General features: G+C 34.5%; 1 long non-coding RNA gene across 1 annotated transcript in view; it reads right to left on the bottom strand.

The window, feature by feature from the left end:
• The window catches only part of LOC115886680, a 252673-nt gene that overhangs the window by 88756 nt on the left and 142055 nt on the right, over positions 1-21862 (bottom strand). Inside the window, exon 3 of the long non-coding RNA XR_004050926.1 lies at positions 18025-18074. This is a non-coding gene — a long non-coding RNA (uncharacterized LOC115886680). The remainder of the gene's footprint in view (positions 1-18024; positions 18075-21862) is intronic.

Here is a 21862-nt window from a genome sequence, read left to right as displayed (position 1 = left end):
TTACTGATCTACTTGGAGGAATTCATTTCATATTTAAAATAGTGGACAAATACAACATATTGTTTTGACTCGCCCTGTACCAAAAATGGCTCACCTCTATAACTTTTTTATTTTTTTCAGATAGAATAAACAAGATTTGATATGTTAGTACATATGTAACATAAATTAGGATTGATTTACGTAGTCAATATTGTTTTTGGTCACTTTCTGTTTCACCGGAAATGACTACAATCTTTGATTTTTAAATGACACCCCCGGTATATTTTTACATTATTCGATAGAAAATGACACTCTGAATAAAATGACATATCATAAATATGTCAATTTTTGACATTTTCGCGTATGGTTTATTTGAAATTGTAAAATGCGGTAACATGCATAAAGACAATTTGACTCGAAATACAAAGTGTCTGGCACCAAATTATTCGTAAAAAATGCTTTTTCCAAATATGCTAATGAGCCACCCTTATTCCATTTGAAAAAATTGAGATATGATTAAAAATACGCTTTGGGCATCTTATAACGGGCCCGGACAAGACACGAAAATCATTAGATGATCAACTCTATTTTTCCAAGGCTCCTTGATTAAAAATTAGTGTTTTTAACACATTCATGGCACTCTAGATTGAAATTTAAAATACGATTCTTTTTAAGCGAAAATGTCAAAAGTTGACATATGATATGACATTCTATTCAGAGTGTCATTTTCTATCGAATAAAGTAAAATATACCGGGGGTCTAATTTAAAAACCAAAATGTTATCGTTATTTCCGGCGAAACAGCATTGGCGCAACTACAGAGGTGCCCGAGTGTGTCGCCCCCCCCCCCAGGTACTGCTGGGCACACCCCAGAGAAATCCTGAATTATGACTCTTGGCTACGTATTAATTTTTATTTGTGATGCAGTAAAAATGAATAGTTTTGTTTAGTTAATATTATTTTGTTGTATTCAAAAATGTGTTAATTTTGATTTTTTTAGAAAATGTTTAGGTATTTAAGTAATCTACAGGAACACGGTTTGATAACTAAGTCTATGAAATTTATTGATAGGGAAATTCATGTAAACGTTTTATTCAAAACGGTTTTAAAAAAAACGGTTTTTTTTTAAATTATTTTGCATTTTTAAAAAAAACAAAAGCCCTAGGCCCCCCCTGGACTCAATCCCAACCCATTATGAAGAATAAATTAGCTTCCAGTTTTGACTCAATACAATATTTTATTCAATATAAATTACCTGTTTTTTCATATTCTATTCAATACAGGATGTCCCAGAAATAAGTGCAAGTATAGTTCATAAGCTGGTAGTATAGTTCAACCCCAGAAACACTATGAGTTTTTTTTCGCAAAAGAAATTCGAAATTTTTTGAATTTTTTTTTTAGTTTTTAGTTGAAAACATAATTTCTAGATAATATGGAAACATAGATATAAAATTAAATTTACAAGAAAGAAAATCCAGAAAAGATCCAGTGGTTCTCAAAATTTTAGCAAAAAATATTTTTTTGGAAATTTTCAAAGTAAAATAACTCCGTTATTTTGTACTTATTTGAAAAACGATAAAGAGAACATATGTTTCTTTTATCGAGATCTACCACCCCTTAAAGTACTTGCACTTATTTCTGGGACACTCTGTATAAATCAATATTTTCATGTATTATAGTATATTGGGACATCGAATAAATTTATCTATTTCAGTTTTACAATAATTACTGCCAATCTACTTTACAACAAATATCCTCCCTAATGGCCCTTCGCATGCAAAAACGTTAACACGCTGTGCAATTTTCAAACGCGTGTCCTCGAGCGGTGAGAGGCATAAACACTGCGTCCGACCGGCTTATTTACAAATTCAAGTAGTGGGACGCCGGAAAAATAACAGGAATTTCATTTGGAGAATGACATGCAACCTTTCGATCGGACAAGACAACTTTGAAAAAGATGATTGGAAAATTGCAAGGTGGCTATGTTATGTCATTACTCAATACGGAATACCGGCAGGCGTATTGGTTGTTGCTTTTGGTATTGTTTGAAACATAAACCCACTAATAAGTAGTATCTATCATGTTTTCTTTTTCTTTCAATACTTTATTTTGATCATTTTCTCTTCTGTTTTTCCATGTTTGATGATTAGACAAATTTGTGTAACTGCAAAAAATAAAAATCCATTGATGAATGTTTTACAAAGATATTTATCCTTAAAACCCTTAGTTTAAGTAGATTAAAAATCTAAGTTCTAGAGAGGATTAGTATTTTATTCTTCTTTTTCTTAAAGTGCCTATCCCCTATAGGATGCTGGCTATCACATTGGTCCATATTACTTTGTTCACTGGCGTTCTGAACAAAGCTGTTGACGTCATTCCGGTCCATGTTCGTAGATTTCGCAGCCACGATATTCGTCTGCGTTCCGCTGATCTCCTGCCTTCTATTTTCCCCTGCAGTATGAGTTGGAGCAGGCGGTATTTCTCGTTCCGCATGATGTGTCCGAAGTATTCCAGTTTTCTGCGTTTGACGTTCACCAGAAACTCCAAGTCCTTGTTGATGCGATGTTGATACTGTCTCATTTGACACGCGATGCACCCACGAAATCCTAAGCATGCGCCGATAGCACCACATCTCAAATGCCTCCACACTCTTGCATAATGCGTCGGTAAGGGTCCATGCCTCTGCTCCATACAGAAGGGTTGAGAGCACGTAACATCTTAGGATTCTGATTCTAGTGCGGACGTTGAAGGACAGGTTACATAGTATATTTCGCATTTTGTTAAATGTCCCTCTCGCGATTTCGATTCGGTGTTTCATTTCGCGCGAGTGGTCCCAGTCTTTAGTCAGGGTGCAGCCCAGGTATGCAACTGTCTCGGCCGCTGGGAGAACGATGTTGTTAGCAGTGAACTGAAAGTTGTTGATGTAGTTCTTGCTAATGATCAACGTTTGAGTTTTCTTGCAGTTCATCTTCATTCCGTATCTGCTGCATGTATTCGCCACACGATCTATAAGCCTTTGGAGACCTTCAGCGATATCGGCCAACAGAACAGTATCATCTGCATATCTCAAATTGTTTATTATTTCTCCGTTTATTACCAGCCCATCCTCTGTGCCATCCAGTGCCTCTCTAAATAGATGTTCCGAGTACACATTGAATAGCAGAGACGACAATATACAGCCCTGTCGCACTCCCCTCCTTACACTAAACTCTTCTGAAGTTTCGTTCTCGATTCGAACCACGGTAAGTATTTTATTAGTCATCACTATTAAATGTTCATTTCCAAAATTATGAAATATTTTTTATCGAAATCATAAATGCGGTTACGTAGACGAATGCTAAGAATACCATGAGACGCTGTGCAAAGAAATGAAGCAGTCCTAAATAGGGTAAACGCAGTTCGTAAAATTTGGACAACAGTTAAATGCCGAAATCTTTCATACCTGGGCCATGTCCTTAGAGGAAAACGTTACCGGATTCTACAACTTATAATGAAGGACAAAATAGGGGTCCGCAGGAGCGCAGGAAGAAAATAAATTTCCTGGTTGAGGAACAGAATGGATATACTATAAATACATAGCGCCGAACAATTTTTAGAGTGGCTGAAAACAAGGATCAGCTCACCATCGCGGTTGCCAACGTTAGGGAGACCTGACAAGGCACAGTAAGAAGAAGAAACATTCCATTTAACATTGAAACTTGTCTTGTTGTTGTCCGCCAATGTATGTACATGTACTATTTTGGTAAGATTAAGTTTTAATCTACATTTTTCATACTCTCGATAAGTTTTCGAGTCGTCTATATCGAAGTAGTCTATATCTTGTGCTAAACAGCTTGATCATCGGCAAAGAATAAGGTGCACACTGTAGTATTTTCATCTACTGGTCATATTGCTACATTTCAGTTTTGATTTTTTTAGTGTAACATGGGCAATAAGCAACATCCTTGCTTAAGACCTTTAGTGATTGTAAATTCCGTTGTTAAGCCATGGTTTAATAGATTTTTGGCCTAGATTTTGAATGACGTTATGAATATTAGAAAATTACTTGTATAAAAATTGATAAATGTTAAAAGTATAACAAACTGTTACCTACAGGACGGAACTAAAATTTCAGAACATGACATACTGGATTAAACTGGGCCTATTGGTGTATCCTTTCTAAAAATTCTAATACCATGGAAAGACTGATTCCTGCTATTTAGGTCTTTGCTAATAACTTCTAGTCTAGTACAAAGAACCGCACATTTGTCAGGGCATCGCACTGATATAGAATTTTTGGCCTATTGTGTCTTCTTCTGGTTGGCAAAATCTGATCAATATCAATCCCAATGGTCAGTATCAATCCCATCAGCTTTAATTGCCCCAATTCAGCATCTAATGTCTTTTTTGTAAACCCACTACAGTTTTGACAGTTTTCCTGTCTTTGCTTATCAGGTCTGCCGCAGATGTTCGCGAGTGTCTAGGTGTTTTTTTTTCCACAAATATTATTGAATAATGGCTCCAAGATAATCACTAACACTAACAAATGTAGCGTTTCCCAAACAATTACCAAATGCCTTCCCGCACAACCACGCGATATAGCAAACTCAAGCCTATATAGATTAGTTTCTTTGCTATAAAGATGTCGCGATAAAGACTTCATATATAAAGCATACTCAAATATTTCCTTTACAGACATGTTCTGTATTTAATCTTTATAGCAACCATAAAGCACTGCCTGTATATGTTCTCCTATAGAGAATAGATGAATGCTATTTATAACGCAAATAAAGAATCTATATAGTATCGATAACGCATAAATACAGATTCTATAGATTTTTTCGATTACAATAATCACTGTTACGAAAACTTTACTTATACTATACTACTTATAGTTATACATAGTAAATATATGCTGATCCTTTACAATTTCATGTATTTTATATACCTATAATGATATTCCGCTGGTGCATCATTTCTGGGGTTATAATCATTTTAATATGCCAGATACAAATGTGCGTCTCCGTGTTTCTTCAACATTCTACTATAATATAATGGAAGAAAAATCTAAAATTTGAAATGTTTATTTTCCACAAGTTGAGTTATTGAAGGGCAGGTCGTACCTAACATATCTAAACAATATAAGACTTCCGCGAGGTAATTATAATAACGGTACTGATGGTCACAAGTAGCAAGATGAAATTTTCCCATGAACACCTTTGATGAAGTTACAAGACTTAATGAAAGTTTTAAATTGATGAAAACAGTAGTGTACACGAATTTGTAAGAAAAAATATAATAAAAGAGTAATCAAATTTTCAGTAATTTTACTTAAATCGCCCCAATATAAATCTTATCTAACCTATAGGTTTGATAGGCGCCCTTTACAAAATATGTATTAAAATATATCTAGAAAATTTTTCTTTGGTTTTTAAAAGTGTTACCTGAATTAGAAAAGTTATGTTTAAGTAAATTCTGAAACATATCGTTTGTAGTATCTTATGCCTTTAGAATACTTATATTAATATTTGGAATATTAATACTACAAAGGATATGTTTAAGAATTTACTTAAACATAACTTTTCTAATTCAGGTAACAAGAAAAACTTTCTATAGGATATAGATTTTAATACATATTGTGTAAAGGACGCCGTCAGCATGTATATCGGTACGATAACGAATCGACAAGTTAACTTTATTCAATCTAAATCCAGAATGTATAGTGGCGGTAAAGTATCAATATAGGCCAACTTTATTCAGTACAGGCTAGACTGTATTCAAACACGTATCGTCGCTGTACCAAATGAATAAAGCTGCCTTTATCGACTAAAGATTTTAATATAGGCTCGATAGAGGTTCTATACTGTTTGGTTATACGGGTTGTTGAAAACGATGTATTACCAAAATACATTACTTTTATGGCACATAACTATTTGTTATGCCAAAGAAATACAAAAGAGTTAATCTTGTTTTTTAACACTTTCTATTATTTAAATATTTTTATTCTTCAATACCTTATTGTTATATATCGTGTGAAATATAGTCGAGCAATAAAGATTTAATTTACTATTTTAATTAGCAGCCTATAGTTTTAACACTCTTCTTGCAGAAACCTAAGTTTATTTTGCAGTAAAATATATTTGAACTCATAAATTTAACGACCTAACACTTTTTATTATGAAGTGTTGAAGAAAGCATTGTCACAACTTACTGTTGTTACTGCGGTATACGAGACGACTGTGTTATGTAACACCAGACACATTTCAAGAATTCAAACTTCGGAATAGTCAGATAAATTTACTCGAATCGGATTCGAGAATCGGACTCGAAGCGGACGGGATTCGGACTGGAATCGAACCGGAATCGAACTCGAATAGAACTCGAATCGGACTTAAATCGGACTCGAATCGAACTTGAATCAAACTCGAAGCGGACTCGAAGCGGATTCGAAGCGGATTCGAAGCTGACTCGAATCGAACTCGATTTGAAGTCGACTCGAACTACACTGAAACTCCACTCGACTCGAACTCGAATAGAACTCGATTCAAACTAGGCTCGAACTCGAAGTGGTCTCGGCTCAAACTCGACTCGAACTCGGCTCGAACTCGAAGCGGACTCCACTCGAACTCGGCTCGAACTCGAAACGGACTCGACTCGAACTCGGTTCGAACTCGAAGCGAACTCGACTCGAACTCGAAGCGAACTCGAAGCGAACTCGACTCGAACTCGGCTCGAACTCGGCTCGAACTCGGCTCGAACTCGGCTCGAACTCGGCTCGAACTCGAAACAGACTCGACTCGGACTCGGCTCGAACTCGAAACGGACTCGACTCGAACTCGGTTCGAACTCGAAGCGAACTCGACTCGAACTCGGTTCGAACTCGAAGCGAACTCGACTCGAACTCGGCTCGAACTCGGCTCGAACTCGAAACGGACTCGACTCGGACTCGGTTCGAACTCGAAGCGGACTCGACACGAACTCGAAGCGGACTCGAATCGAACACGAATCGAGATCGAAGCGGACTCGAAGCAGCCACTAAGCGGTCTCGAATGAAACTCGAAGCGGACTCGAATCGAAAGCGAATCGAAATCGAATCCCAATCGAATCGATATAGAACCGAAATCGAATCGACATGGACTCGAATAGAACCCGACTCGAACTCGACTCGAACTCGAATAGAACTCGATTCAAACTCGGCTCGAACTCGAAGCGAACTCGACTCGAACTCGGCTCGGACTCGGCTCGAACTCGAAGCGGACTCGAAGTGGACTCGACTCGAACTCGGCTCGAACTCGGCTCGACCTCGAATCGAACTCGAAGCGAACTCGAATCGAGATCGAAGCGGCCACTAAGCGGTCTCGAATCGAACTCGAAGCGGACTCGAATCGAAGGCGAATCGAGATCGAATCGAAAGCGAATCGAAATCGAATCGCAATAGAATCGAAATCGAATCGAAATAGAACCGAAATCGAATCGAAATCGGATCGAAATCGAATTGGGATCGGAATCGGAATCGGAATCCGAATCGAGCCGAAATTGCCTTGAAAGTCATTAAAATTATTACAGAAATAACGATGTCTAATATTAATACTAACAACTTATAACAAAATTGTTGAATAGGTGCTTAAACAAGAAACTAAATAAAATAAACTGACTTGGTTTTACATGAAATCTCACGACTTTTTATAATAGAAGTATTGTGTTGCAAGATTTGCCATTTTTTACATTCTATATTTTTGATGGGATAACTATATTATGTTACAAGACTTGACTTTAAATAATTAATCGTACTTTAATCGCTGCAAAATTTAAATTAAAAGAGACCAAAATGATTGAAATGATCAAGTTAATAGGAGAACCTCGAACTCGAAGCGGTCTCGATTCGAACTCGGCTCGAACTCGAAGCGGACTCGACTCGAACTCAAAGCGGACTCGAAGCGGACTCAAATCGAACTCGAATAGAACTCGAATCGAACTCGAATGGAACTCGAAGCGGATTCGAAGCGGACTCTAATCGAGATCGAAGCTGACTCGAAGCGGACTCGAATCGAACTCGAATCGAGATCGAAGCGGACTCGAAGCGGACACGAAGCGGTCTCGAATCGAACTCGAAGCGGACTCGAATCGAAAGCGAATCGAGATCGAATCGAGATCGAAGCGGACTCAAAGCGGACACGAAGCCGTCTCGAATCGAACTCGAAGCGGACTCGAATCTAAAGCGAATTGAAATCGAATCGCAATCGAATCGAAATCGAATCGAAATAGAACCGAAATCGAATCGAAATTGAATTGAAATCGAATCGAAATCGGATCGTAATCGAATTGGGATCGGAATCGGAATCGGAATCCGAATCGAGTCTAAATCGAGTCGAAATTGCCCAAGTCATTAAAATTATTACAGAAATAAAGATGTCTAATATTAATACTAACAATTTATAACAAAATTGTTGAATAGGTGCTTAAACAAGAAACTAAATAAAATAAACTGACTTGGTTTTACATGAAATCTCACGACTTTTTATAATAGAAATATTGTGTTGCAAGATTTGCCATTTTTTACATTCTATATTTTTGATGGGATAACTATATTATTGGAAACATTAGACTAATAACATATGGACAAAGGATGATGAGCTGGAAAATTAATTTTCACTCAAATTCCAAAGGAGAGACTTTAATTAAAATAAGCAAAAAGGGAATTTTTAAATTAAATTTAATTTACGAAAGCCCTAATTACTTATACTAAAAATGCTGTTTATGTTCTTCTAACCAGATACAACGGACTTTTTAAAAAAAATTATATACCCTTTTTTACATGCTTTAATTACCAAAACATTTTTTTTTCTTTATTGTTATTTATTAAAAATTTATTTTGCGCGTAAAGTCGATTTTTATGTCTATCTATAGAGTCGTGCATCAAAGAAATTTTTAATTATTGGTATTTTTAAAAAATCAAATAGTACATCTTATAGAACTTTTGGAGTGCTATTCAGAACTCTAACCAGAACTGTTTTTCAACATTGCATTTCCTTCGTAGAGTCGATTTTTATGTCTATCTATAGAGTCGTGCATCAATGAAATTTTTAATTATTGGTATTTTTAAAAAATCAAATAGTACATCTTATAGAACTTTTGGGGTGCTATTCAGAACTCTAACCAGAACTGTTTTTCAACATTGTATTTTGCGCGTAAAGTTGATTTTTATGTCTATCTATAGAGTCGCGCATCAATGAAATTTTTAATTATTGGTATTTTAAAAAAATCAAATAGTTCATCTTATAGAACTTTTGGGGTGCTATTCAGAGCTCTAACCAGAACTGTTTTTCAACATTGCTTTTCTTTCGTAGAGTCGATTTTTATGTCTATCTATAGAGTCGTGCATCAATGAAATTTTTAATTATTGGCATTTTAAAAAAATCAAATAGTACATCTTATAGAACTTTTGGGGTGCTATTCAGAACTCTATTCAGAACTATTCTTTAAACAATTTTTTACCTAGAAAATCGATTTAAACTGCTCAGGCTGCCATTTTATTTTTGTTCATAACTTGTTTAATACAATAGAACTATTTTGATCATAGTCAGGAACTATAGAACTCTTGTTCTAGAATATATTTCCACTATCAGAACTGTTCCAGAATAAAAAAAGGGTGCTACGTGAAGTTGGCACCCCCCTATCATATCTCCCGAAATTAACCAGAACTATTTTTCTAACTTATTAAGAACTATAGAACTATTGTAAATCTATCCAGAACTCCCAAATTCCAGTTCATTTTTTGAAAAAAGGGTGCCAACTTCACACGAGTGAGTTTCGAGTCCTCGGTTCGTGCATTTCCAGGGATTACGATTACTGCCGGCGCAAAAGTAACGAATTAGCTTAGTAACGAGTAACGAGTCCTAAATTCAAATAGTAAGCGTTACTTCGAGTCCTCGTAAAGTAACTGTTACTTTGTAACGATTACTTAGAATTTTTACATCACTACCCTGTACTATCCTTGAGGATAGGATCGAGTTGTGTTCAAGACGGCAATTTGACAAGCCGTCTTATTCGCTACTTTAACCAACCAACTTTGAGTGACTTACAGAATTTAACTGTTTTTTCAATTCCAATATTTAACAGCTATTGTTTCATTTGCAATATTTATTAATTTATATTAGTGAAATTGTGAAATTCTCCTCTAACCAGCAAAAGAATCGTTTGCTATTTAGCATGAAAAAGCCTTTAACGTTTTTTTTTTCTGTACCTTTTCCATTTCAAGGAATAGTTTCTTACCAACATCCTTATTAAATCCAAAACCGTTACCTAACAAGTTTGCGAACAAATTTTTACAAATTCCTAGAATTTAATCAAATTCTCGTATCGGAGTAATTCCAACGACTACCGACAACTTTATCCATCAAACTACCGTTGCAACAACACTGCAAGTGTCGTAATGCGATCTGATATCGCTATTTGGTCGGCCGGCATCCGAGTTAAAAGAGCGGCAGCGGTGCGTTAAATCGATAAAGTCCATAAATTATCATCAGAAACTTCATTTTTTTTACTTACTTCCTTAAACTTCTATTTAGGGATGTCTAAGGAGTATCGAAGATTTAAATATCGATAGAATGCCATGCTCTGGGGATAGAAAGTAGGCGACATCTGGCTGTAAACTTCTGATGTACCTAAATCATAAGTTACTCGCAAGTATTGTATTTAGTAAAAGTGTGTCCCAGGCGGAACCCTCTATTGCGACAGCGAAGGCTTAAGTTCTACTGACTTTTAAGAGAAAATATCGAGTAAATATGTACCTATGTGGTACCAAATTATTCGTAAAAAAATGCTCTTTCCAAATATGCTAATGAACCACTCCCGTTTCCTTTGAAAAAATGAGATATGATTAAAATACGATTTGGGCATCTTTAAACCGGTAAGGACAAGATAGTAGAAATATCAGAATGATCAAATCTATTTTTCCACAGCTCCTTGATTAAAAATTAGTGTTTTTTAACACAGCCTTGGGATTCTAGGTTGAAATTTAAAATACGATTTTTAAGTAAAAATGTCAAAAATTGACATTTGAGATGTAATTCTACTCAGAGATTTTCTATCGAATAAAGTAAAAAAATACCGAGGATGCAATTTAAAAATCAAAATATGTAGTCATTTCCGGTGAAACAAGAAGTGACCGAAAAGAATTGAATACATGAATAAATCCTAATTTATGTCATATACTAACATACCAAATCTCGTTTTCTTATCTGAAAAAATAAAAAAAGTTATAGAGGAACCCGTTACACAGGGTTGTTCACCACATACGACACGGAGTCTTGTAGCTAAACGATTAGATTTTTACAAATTGTAAGTTTTGAGTTCGTTGAAGGTCTATTAGAGCTACAATTTAAAAATATTTTTACAAGATACAGAGTGTCCCAAATAAGTAAAAAATATTATAGTTGTATTTTTTTAAACGGAACATCCTGTATATTATTTTATTTTTGGATTCTACGATTGAAATAAAGGTAAATTTGATTAACGTTTATCACACTTAAACATTCCGGTTTTTGAAATATTATCAATTTTATGAAATTGCAGTAAAATTTTAAGGCTTTATTTCTCCCAGGGTATCAAAGTTTTTAATATTAAATATTTACTGAAGATTATCTATTGATAAGATATTGTTTTGCAATAATAAAAATTTTACTACCTTATACAGAATGTCCAAAAATTTATATTAAATAATTACTAGCTTTAAACGGCAATAACTTGTTTAATTTAAATGGAACACCCTATATATTTTACGTGCGTCAGATGCACAATGTAATTGCCTATCAAATTGTATTATACCATTTCTTACCCATCTCTTCAGGTTTTCGTAGAAAATGCATTTTCTTATAATTTAGACTTTAATTTAAATGGAACACCCTATATATTTTACGTGAGTCAGATGCACAATTTAATTGTCTATCAAATTGTATTATACCCTATCCCTGCAAGTTTTCGTAGAAAATGCATTTTCTTATAATTTAGACCTCATTTATCACTATACCCATGGAATATTGACATTTCAGATTTTTTTATAGCACCATAATATGTACAAAATGTTCAGGTGGTAAACATTGCAAGCCCATTGGCATACAAAAAAAACTATTTAAATCTTTGTAAAAGAGTATACCCATTAAATATACCACCATTATTTCCTACCAAAAACACCAAAACTTAGTTAATTACATACTTTTAAATTGTTTTAATTAATAAATTATTCTAAATAAATGTGGATTTGGCTTTATAAATAAGTATTCGTCAATAAATGAAATAAAATTTATAAGGTGTTACTTTTTACCACACTGTCTAATACACACACACAAAATTCAGTTTTTTAGTATTTGGAGTAATTATTACTACAATGTAAACAGTCAATTAATGTAGTTTAAATACTGGGATCATATTAATTGGTCCTCTGTAACAAAAAATATTTAAACAGTTTTTTTAATTAAATAAGTAAATAAAATAATTTTTTTAATTAAATATTTTTTTAATTAAATAAGCGAGCTATATCGACAATATTAGTATATGTACCCTTTGAAAATTTATTACATCTTTAAAAATAAGCTAAAATGTCAATATTCCATGGGTATAGTGATAAATGAAGTCTAAATTATAAGAAAATGCATTTTCTATGAAAACTTGAAGAGATGGGTAAAAAATGGAACAATACAATTTGATAGACAATTACATTGTGCATCTGATTCACGTAAAATATATAGGGTGTTCCATTTAAATTAAACAAGTTATTGCCGTTTAAAGCTAGTAATTATTTAATATAAATTTTTGGACACTCTGTATAAGGTAGTAAAATTTTTATTATTGCAACACAATATCTGATCAATAAATAATCTTCAGTAAATATCTAGTATTAAAAACTTTGATACCCTTGGAGAAATGAAGCCTTAAAATTTTTACTGCAATTTCATAAAATTGAAAATATTTCAAAAACGGTAAGGTTTAAGTGTGGTAAACCTTAATCAAATTTACCTTTATTTTAATCGTAGAATCTAAAAGTAGAATAATATATAGGGAGTTCCATTTAAAAAAATACAACTATAATATTTTTTACACATTTGGGACACTCTGTATCTTGTAAAAATATTTTTAAATTGTAGCTCTAATAGTCCTTCAACGAACCCAAAACTTACAATTTGTAAAAATCTAATCGTTTAGTTACAATACTCCGTGTCGTATGTGGTGAACAACCCTCTATAGTCATTATTTAGAATAAGGGGTTAAGAAAACTCTATAAGATATTAAGAAATTTAAAAAATATGTACCTACGATATTAAGAAATTTAAAAAAGAATAACCTTAACTGAACCTTGCATTATATCAGTTTTTAAGATGCAATTGAAAGCTTATTTCCTTTCTTTCTGTAAGTTTGGCTTTCTAAACCTGTACTTAACAGAAAATACCTACTAAAACTTTTTAACTCTCTTTGTAGTGTAAGACAGGTTAAGCTGTGGGTATTATCAATGCATCGACAACGGCATTTTAATTAACTGAATGGAAAACTGACAATAATAGATTGAATTGTGACACACAGTGTATTATTGTAACGCTCGTTTAGCTTATGTAATTGCTAGTAGTAGGTCCATAAAGCGAAACCCCTATAGAGTCGTAATTACTGTGGAGAGTTCGGTTAGTCGATTACTTGGCAATTAATAACACAATTAACTGTTTAATTGAGGTAATTGTTAATAATCAAGTGTTTTTGAAACGTATGTCTTATTCAAAATACATAATTCTCTAATATGTTTAATGGAATGATGAACTATGTAACTTAAATATGAATCTTTATCTATTGATCCTTTACATTTTAGTGTTTATTCAGAGATAAGAAAAGATCAAAAGCGATTGGGCATTTAATATGAAAAGGAAAAACGGGCAAGACTATAAGGATTTTACGGTAAAAACTATTTGGAATGTAACAGCCAAGCTATTAATGGAAAAATACCAAAAAATTATAATATTAAATTTAATCCTTTTCTCTCTCTTCAGTCCTGACCCCCATTAGGGAGTGTAGTGGTCAGCGTAACATCATGGATGATTTTTCTCCATACGCCTCTGTCTTTTGTCATCTCGATGACATCGTGCATTGGCTTGCTACAGCTAGTCGTGATCTGGTTTATCCATCGAGTTGGAGAGCGGCCACGTGGTCTACGTCCCTCCACCTTGCCTTGAATTATGAGTCTTTCCATATTGTCCGGACTTCACAACCAAAATATTTTAGTTGTTTTAGTCGGATTTGACAGGAAAGCCTGTTAGTAATATTAAGTTCATTTATAATGGAAACGTTTGTACGGTGTTCAGTCCATGGGATACGGAGCATACGTCTATAACAATACATCTCGGTAGCATCGATCTTCTTACGTTCCGCCTGCCTGAGAGTCCACGATTCGCAGCCATACGTCAATATTGGGAGTACCAAACAGTTGACTAGCCGGTTTTTGGTGGCTCTTGATATCTGGCGGTCTTTCCAGATCTTGGTCAGTCTCCCAACAGCTACCTTTGCCATGTTGCACCTACGCTTCACCTCTTCTTCCGATGTGCCTGTATTTGTCAATAGTGATCCCAGGTATACGTATGACTTAACGACTTCAAAGCGGTCGATATGACTTATATTTGGATGGTTGTTATGTTGCCTATCAACTATCATAATTTTGGTTTTTTGCGTATTTAGTTCCAGACCGAGCCGATTGCTTTCGTTTTCTACCCTATTTACTAAATTGATTAACTCTTCTTGACTGTTAGCGAGTAGTGCTGTATCATCTGCAAAGCGTAGATTATTTATTTTTTGGCCATTTATTGAAATGCCTCCTTCCCATGTTTCTAGCGACCTTCCCATTATGTATTCTCCGTATATGTTAAATAGTTGAGGACACAATATACACCCCTGTCTGACTCCTTGTTCGAGGGAAAATTCCTTTGAAGCTGAATCCAGTATTCTAACTGATCCTGTAGTGTGCTGATACCACTGAATGATAAGTGAAATAAGGTGTTGCGGTACCCCCACTTCCTTTAAGATTTCCCACAGGTGATGCCATCTGACTTTATCGAAAGCTTTTTTATAGTCTACGAAACAAATATAAAGAGGGATGTAGAATTCCCTTGCTTTCTCTATGATTTGGCGCATATTCAGAAGATGTTCCCGAGTGCCTCTGCCCTTGGTGAAACCTGCTTGTTCTGCTGGAATTTCTCTTTCTAGAAAAACTTTCAGTCTTTCATTTATAATTTGCAACATTACTTTACTGGCATGTGAGATGAGGGAAATTGTACGATAGTTGCTGCACTTATGTATGCTCCCTTTCTTGTGGAGAGTGACAATGGTGGAGTGTGTCCAGTCGTCGGGCCATTCTCCTGGTCCTTTTACTGACACCGAATTTAAAATATCCCGGGAGGCAAAAAGTGCCACAAGGAAGGAATTGCAGATGGACCCTCTAAAAAGAAAAGAAAGCTCTAAGGCACTCAAATACGAAGAATTCAAATTGATGGTACGAAATTGTAATGAAGAATGTCCCGATGGTTGGCAAAAAAAATATTTTTGTATTATCCTAAGAATTGGCATAGCGAGGAGGAGAGGGAGGAAAATGTTTGGTTTCCTATTTTAAAGATGATATTGATAATATAGGACAACCCACCGCACCGGTTGCATTGAATACAACCCGATATTCGATAATACCATTCAAGGAGGAAATAAACCTTGTGCTTCGTCAAAATGGCTGGTCATAAATAGAAGTCAACCGGATATATGTCCAGCAAAGCTATTCAAAAAATTTATGAAAAAAAGAAAATTAATCAATGTTCCAAGATTGTTTTTAACTGTAAATCCTTCCTGGAAAATGGGTAAATGTTTCCTTTTGAGAAAAATACGATTGCTCAATAGGTGTCTATCGAAGCGAAAAAATCAGGTTTGGCTACGAAGAAAGTAAACATTACTAACCATTCGCCACGTGCAACAGCTGTGTCGACACTAGCAAAGAAGGAGGTTAAGGAGAACACAATGGTCAAAATAACTGAGCACGCAAACCCGACGTCAATTAAACCTTACCCATACAGGAGCCCCCGTAGTTTGACAACGGGGTTAAGAGTGGCCCAGTCGCGGGAAGCCAGACTTCGCCCCACCAAGATTGGTCCAAAGCTAGGTAGTTCAGGCTTGGCCAATCCTACGTTCACCCTATATTGGGCCACGGCTGGGAAATCAAGTCTTAGCCATCTCTTAATTCATCCAACTTTGGTCCAACACTGGGAATCTCAGCTCCGGCCATGCTACGGCGACCAAGCTTTGAACCAGAATTGGTTAACCAAGCCTGGACCATTTTTTGGTAATTTAGACTTGGTCCAATACTGGGAAATCGAGTATTGCCCGTCTCTTAATTCACCCAGCTTTGGCCCCACACTGGGAATCTCAGGTCTGGCTATGCTACGGCGACCCAGCTTTGAACCGGAGTTAGTCACCTAAGCCTGGGTCATTTTTTTGTGATTTAGACTTGGTCCAATACTGGAAAATCGAGTCTTGGCCAATCAGTTGATTTCTATTTTGTGGTTGACAAGCTTTAAACAGAAAATTTGCACATAAAGCAGGTGTACGGCTGTTAAATGCTTTTCTCAAATCTAATCTAAATATATGATTATATGAATATAATTATTTGTGTGCTAACTTTATTCCAAATAATGGGTTCAAAAACAATTGTTTTTTTGATGCTGGATCAAATTCGACAATTAAACTCTCGACGATCAAACATGGCTTGGTCTTGGCATTCAAGTCAGGCCCAGGCTTGACGATCAATGATGGCCTAACGTCGGATTCTAAGCCTAGTCTGATGTTTTAATTCGACAACCACAATAGCACCACAGTAATAGTACCACATAACCACAGAGATAAGGGCCAAAACTAGTATACAAATATGGCCCAGTATTGGTGATCAAACTTGGCCTAGTCTTGGGGATCAAAATTGGCCTAGTGTTGGTGATTAAGTTTGGCTCAACTCTGGTAATCAAGCATGGCCCAGCCTTGGTGATTTAGCTTGTCCCAATTTTGACAACCAAGCCTGGCACGATGTTATCATTCCAGGCTATTCCCAAAGCTGGGCCAGGTCTGGTATGCATAGTTGGCCCAGATCTTTACAGTACTGAACCAGTCCTGTACCAAGACTGGGCCGATGGTTTGATCCTATATGGGTTACCTTCAACTCGATGATGAACATCATGCAAATTTGGTAGAAAAAATGAGAGACAAGGAATCTGCTACAAGTTCTAATAATAATACTAATGTTTTTTTGTACCTACTATAGGTTCTTTTAATTTCAATTCAAATTCAGCATCTTCAGGTACCTCAACGGAATCTAAACATAATAATTTTTATAACTGTGTTTCAGGAAAAATATGAATATAAATTCATGCAGTTTTTAGACAACATGCTTTCATGAAAAATTATCGGTCATTTTGATGCACTTGGGCAACTACTTCCGGTAATACAATAATTTAAAGTCAGTTTTGTTGCTATTCATTAAAACATTCAAAATTCAAAAAATAGCACCAAATTTCCAACAAAATTGTTACTTATGCTTACAATCCTTTTTAGGTCAATGCGTACTTGAGCTACGGCTACAAACAAAACAAGTGGCAAACCAATTAAAACTAAGGTATCATTAGACCCTTGTGTGATTTAATAACCTCACAAAAGGTGATGAAACTAGTGCCACCGGCTTCAAAAACGGTAATTTACGAAATCACACACTGGAACCACCGACAGCTTATTACATTAATCAAATAATTAAAGTTTCGGTATTTCTTAATAACGGTTAATGATAGCCATTGTTTTTTTTCCTCCTTTACTATACGCGATATGTAAATATTTGAGCCATTGTACGAGATACGATTTTATAGTGGTTTTATCTCAAATCGGGCCGAGTGTGATTAATTTATTTTGCCATTCAAACGTCATGTCAGCTCTTTTTAACAAACGGTTTATTTGGTAGGTCTTTCTCCGCAGTTCGTTAAGACTTGGTTGATGGATATTCAATTAAATCACTTACCCTCTAGGAATAGCCTTTTCATTCTGGTGAAACTGGGCATTGCTACGAATCTAGAACAAAAGAGAAATACGGTTAAGGCGGGTTAAGCGCATATACAAGGTGATTCAAAATTTAAACACTTTTAATGCTTGCTAAAAATCAGTTAGATGTATAGCTTCGTTCAGAACCTCGCAATTACTGGAATAAATTAGTGGTTTCAATTACACTATATATTTTTTAGTTTACAATCATTCACAATGTCTAAAAAACACAATTAAAATTAATAGAATATCCTAGCAACAGCTTGCGTTAGTTAGTTGTATCCAGGGGGGTGACAGTAAACCGGAAAATTGGAAACAGTTGTGGCGCGGTCCTACCCAGGCAGAAAGCATGGCCTTCTAGACTGTCCTAGACAAAAATCTGAATATTTCTATATGATTTCTGTCAATTTCTCTTACGGAACATTTTTATGCACGTCGGCGTCCTCTTCTTTTGTCTGTGTGTCAGCCATGTGTCAACTCCCGAGGCCTCTGGCAAGGTCGGGCGCCATTTTAATTTTTGCCGTTTTAGATTTGATTGGAAGTTTGTTTATGATATTTCGGCTGAAATTTATAAGTACAAAGATGTTTTTTTATATAAAGTTCCTTGTTAACACTTTAATAAAGTATATATGGTATTAATTCCATGAAGAAAATGATGAAATCGACGTTTCTGCGTGTAGTAGGTATGGGCCATATTATATGTAAAAATAGGTAAAATATTAACTGTTTTTATATTTTTTTAGCTTTAGATCCAAGGATCTTGGGATATTCTTTACCAAGGATTTTTCCGTATCTCTACTTTAAAAACTGATCGGTGATTTTGAGCAATTGAAAGCAAGTTACACAAGGTAAATTATGATTATTGAACTATTATTAGCCTACATTAATTATCTACAAGATGAACAGAAATGCGTAATTACATATCACATAGGTACCTATTATGTATTTTCAGAGCAATAATGCTATGTATGTAGATTATTTTTTTTTGTAGATTATTTTTAAAATACAAATGAGGTATTAGATGTATATGTATCATATTTTTTATTCATTTTATTTCCATTCAAGTCCTGTTTGATTTAATTCACAAAAGCCTTATGTACCTAGATTTATGTTTTTTACATATTTTTTTTTTTTTGATTCCAGGTTTTGCGTGGGTTCCTGTTGTCTTTTTCCTGCTTCCAGTTAGTTTTACGCCCGTGAAGCTGTGAAAACATTTATTTATCTTCAAGTTTCTGTAAGTCAGTGCACTGTTACTTTACTAATTCACTTTAACACAGCATCTCTGATGTTATTTAAATATTTTGATATTGATACAGTAGTTTATGTGTTTATAGCTCTTTAATTGTGTTGATTTGCATATTTACATTGTTCTAAATTCCAAATAAATATTTTTGAGTAATTTTGTTGTATTATTAACTACTAGAAAGAGTAAAAAGTATATTAACCCTCATTTAAACCTCCTGAACAGCCCGCCATTAAAAACCGGAAACGGAAATAAATTTTACAAAATTGAAATGGGACATATGTCTATGTCATATGTCCCAGCCGCCATATCTGAAAATTAGTTACCCAGGCAGCCACGCTGTTTCCATAATTTAACATTGACTTGACACTTCTTCTTGTATTTATTATTTTATGGTTGTATCCATAGAAAATGTCTAATAGTACAAGAGCTAGCAACGTCGGAAAAACAAGTATTTTAAGACGTCTGGCTCTCTGATATACAGGGTGGCGCACCTCATTCGCCTCGGTTGATTATACGAAAACGAAAAGATGAAGAAACAAAATATTTTATGGGTATATGTGGGAAGGCAATGTGCACAATTTAAAATTATTTTGAAATATACAGGGTGTCTCAGAACTAAGATCCATACCAAAGTTATATATTTTCTTATGGAACACCCGGTATTTTATTTCATTTTTGGATTCTTGGGTCCAAAAAAAGGCATTTATTATAAGGGTTAAATATGCTTAAAATCACTGGTTTTTGAGATATTTAAAGATATTTAAATATGCATGCTACAAGAGAATTGATTATCAACACCCTCTACATTACTTTTCAGAATTAATTCTTGTGCTGAGTTTAAAGGTAAAGAAATAAACTTTACTGAAAAATGTTATTGTTTTCTTAAATTTATACAGGGGTACCAAAAACAAGTGATCTATTTTAAGGACTTATTTTACATAAAAACTTTGTTTTTTCAAATGCAACACCCTGTATTTTTTTAAATAAATCGAAGCAGATTCAAATGCTCTTTCAAACTATATTAGGGTTGGCTATACCTATCTATCTCAGATTTTGAATAAAAAGCGATTTTTAAATAAAATGGCAATCAAGATGGCTGGTATCGCCAATTTTCTACTGACAGTTACAATTTTCAAAATCGATATTAGTGTATGTACATTATTATTTAAACAGTTTACTAAAATTTACCCACAATAGTTTAATAAGTAAGTATTTGCTATTTTATGAAGAAAAATAAAGCCATATGTGCTGGTGGAACGAATGGATAGATATGTTACAAGTGATTTTATTTTGTGAGGAAAATTATTTCTTCGCCTCAAGAGCTAACGCTCAAAGATATCCAGATAGGAATCTTCCTGATAAGCGTTCTTTTGAAAAACTACTTGTCCTCTTTGCTATTTCGCAGAATTGGTAGTGTCGTTTATAAAAAACCTATTAGGCAGAAACCTGTCGTTGGAAGTGAAGAAATTGAATTTACCGTAATTGGCTCTTTTATAAAAAATTCATATATCGACAAGTTATCGTAAAATAAAACAAAGAACTACTTCTTCTTTTTCCTTGATAGAAATAATAAATAAATACATATTAAATAAATATTATTTATTTAACTATTGTAGGTCAATTAAATAAAAGTAAACTGGTATAGATTCAAATAAAGTCTATAAACTAATGTCGATTTTGAAAATAGTTACTAACTGTCACTAGAAAATTGTCATGGCGATACCAGCCATCTTGATTGCCATTTTATTTAAAAATCGCTTTTTATTCAAAATCTGTGCCATATAGGTATAGGAAACCCTAATATAGTTTGAAAGAGCATTTAAATTTGCTTCGATTTATTTAAAAAATACAGTGTGTTGCATTTTAAATAACAAAGTTTTAATGTAAAATAAATCCTTAAAATAGATCACTAATTTTTGGTACCCCTGTATAAATTTAAGGAAGTAATAACATTTTTCAGTAAAGTTTATTTCTTTGCCTTTAAACTCAGCACAAGAATTAATTCTGAAAAGTAATGTACAGGGTATTGATAATGAATTCTCTTGTAACATGCATATTTAAATATCTTCATATATCAAAAACCAATGATTTTAAATATATTTAACCCTTATAATAAATGTCTTTTTTTGGGCCCAAGAATCCAAAAATGAAATTAAATACTGGGTGTTCCATAAGAAAAAATATAACTTTGGTATGGAACTCAGTTCTGAGACACCCTGTATATTTCAAAATAATTTTAAATTGTGTGCATTGACTCCCCACATATACCCATAAAATATTTTGTTTCTACATCTTTCCATTTTCGTATAATCAACCGAGGCGAATGAGGTGCGCCACCCTGTACATTTTACTATGCTCTCTAGAACAGCATGCGGCCCGTCTGGCTGCCGGTAAACGTTGCGTTCTCTACTGCGCATTGAAAGGAGATCCTATATTTTTATTAGTACTTTAAATTCTAATATTGAATATTAAACGATCATGTCTCCATAGCGCAGTGCGTAGAGTTTCCGACCACGAACCGATGAATCAGAGTTCGAATCCGGGTCAGGGCAAAGACTTTTTTATTTTATTT

This window comes from Sitophilus oryzae, unplaced genomic scaffold (assembly GCF_002938485.1).
Source record: "Sitophilus oryzae breed Bouriz unplaced genomic scaffold, Soryzae_2.0 scaffold_1146_pilon_pilon, whole genome shotgun sequence".
NCBI lineage: Eukaryota > Metazoa > Arthropoda > Insecta > Coleoptera > Curculionidae > Sitophilus > Sitophilus oryzae.
This window is presented reverse-complemented; position numbering and strand designations above follow the sequence as displayed.